Source organism: Marmota marmota, unplaced genomic scaffold, assembly GCF_001458135.2.
Source record: "Marmota marmota marmota unplaced genomic scaffold, marMar, whole genome shotgun sequence".
Lineage (NCBI taxonomy): Eukaryota > Metazoa > Chordata > Mammalia > Rodentia > Sciuridae > Marmota > Marmota marmota.
Window position 1 is genome coordinate 825,571 of NW_025999990.1, and position 2,317 is coordinate 827,887.

A 2,317-nucleotide genomic window follows, 5' to 3' on the forward strand; every position below is an offset into this window, starting at 1 on the left:
TCACCTGCAGGGTTCAAATAAATCTCTCCCACCTGCACACCTCGAATACTGAAATTCCCTTGAGGACTATCAACCTTCTATTGAATACACATGCTCCCCAACGCAGCTCATTAAAGCTTGTGTGCTTGTGATTTGACCTCCTTTTTATGTCAGCTGAAAATAGGTCTCAAAGAGTTAAGGGAAGATTATCCCAGCATTGCCCCCATAAACAGAAGTGAGCTTAAGGGCAGGGGCAAGATAGGAACTTTAATGGAAAAGTAAGATCTATCACGACTTGATGCTGACCCAGAGTCAGGCACTGTTGTGTCTTCAAACCTATCCTGTCTGTTCATCCTCACAATGAGCATATGGAACTTCCATGAAATAGGAACCCAAGGCTCAGGGAGGTTAAGTGACTTACTCATGATCACATTGTGGTGAGCAGAGCTGGTGTTCAAATCTTGTTTAGTCTGACTTTCAACACCTGTCCTTCACCATCACCAGAGAGGAGGGGAATCCAGAGGACAGAAAGTGGTCAAGCTTTGGAAGGAAGTTCAGACTGCAGTCACCTCAGCCCTGCCTCCAGCCCTATGTACTTCATTTGTCACTGGTTTTATTACAGATATGTCACAGTGGTGTTGTAGTGGCCTTCAGAGACCTATGGTCTTGCCAGCAGAGCTCTTACTGTTCAGGTAAAAATGACTCTTAGAGCAGGCACAGGATCTTGCCCTTGGATGAAGCCAAGAACCCTCCCCGGGTTTCCTTTGAACTTATAGTGCTGGTAGCTTCCTAATTCCATGTACGATGGCATTTTAAACTGGCAAATGCCCAGCTGATAAATTCACAGAGATTAATGAAATCACATCTTGGGATCTATAGACGTCATTGGCATGCTCCAGGTGACCTCAGTTATAGTCCAGTGGCTGCTTATGGACCCCTGCAGCATTCAGATAATTCAGTGTAAACGCTGCATTGAGTTCTCTCACTGTGGTGAGGCAAAATTGTGCTTTCTACAAAGGAAATGTTCCTCTTTGTTCTGGGGTAAAAATGAATAAAACCATTTGGAACATGTTTTAATATATATAGTCAGCCTCTTCTCTTTCCCAGTGTAGTTGACATTTAATCAAGGAGCTGTCCCTGAGCTCCCCACAGGGGCTGAGCTCCTCCTCTTGCCCTGGGTGGTGGCTCTGGCTCACTCTGAGTGTCTACCCCAACTGGGTACAGCTTCGGGTCTGATTGGGGAAGGGCCATATGAGATATTTTGAAATAATCATTTCACAGCTATAGTTTTAATCATGCCTTCTCTGATGAATAATGCATACATGGTTACCCAAAATCACCAATTGTTATCAGTATTTTCTTTCTCAGGTTTTGGGACAAGGGGAGGGTGAAAAAAACATCGCTGAATCTGTCTTGCCTGTCCTTGTGGGCATTGCTCTTTAACCAGCCCAGGTCTTTCCTCACCATGCAGCAAAGACCAGGGCCATGGTGGACTCAATGAAAGAGTGTTGGAAGAGACAAAAATAATTGCGGCTAAGAGCATGGGGCTTGTATAGAACAGTCTATCTGCCTCAGTTCATAAAATCCCCATCCATTCATTTGTAGCTTTGGTGAAAATATTATTTTATGCCTGAGGTCTATGGGACATGTTATCATTAAAATCACCATTGTATTTGTGTTCAACCATCTCACACAAAGGAAATCACCTTTCATGTCCACTTTGTGTCTACAAGCTGGAAGAGTAAAGAATCCCCCAGAAGTTCTTGGATGTGGTAAGCCATTCTTATAGACCGTGGCCGCCATTAGAAGATGGCGCCGGCTTCCACTGTGGCCTGTGATAAACAACTCCTTTTATGGAGAGTTGGTGCGCAATCCCTTACCACCCTATGAGAGAGATCCACGTGGCGGCTTGGGATTGGGATGCGGGGAGCTTTATTAAGCTGTGCTTGGGTGTGTCGGGCGGCCGGCGCTAGAAGATGATACATGACTCAAGGCCTGAATAAACTGCTGAAAGAAGAATCCTGTGTCGTGTTTTCCCTTGCCGGCGAGGGGTCGCGACAGTTGGTGGCCTGTGCGGGGAACATATTCCTCGAACCCAGGATCCAGAACTTTCAGCAGTCAGGGTGGTGCACCAGTAAGTTCCCAGGTAAGTGGGAATCCGCAAGTAAGTAGCGGGACGCTCCTCTGTAGAAAAGGAGAGAGCGGGGATTTCATAGAACGGAACGCTCCTCCGTAGAAAAGGAGAGAGCAGGGACTTTTGTACTTTCACTTTCATTATATCTTTGGAGACATTATGGGCGCTACCTCTTCAAGCCCAATTTTGTTGGCCCTAGATGGG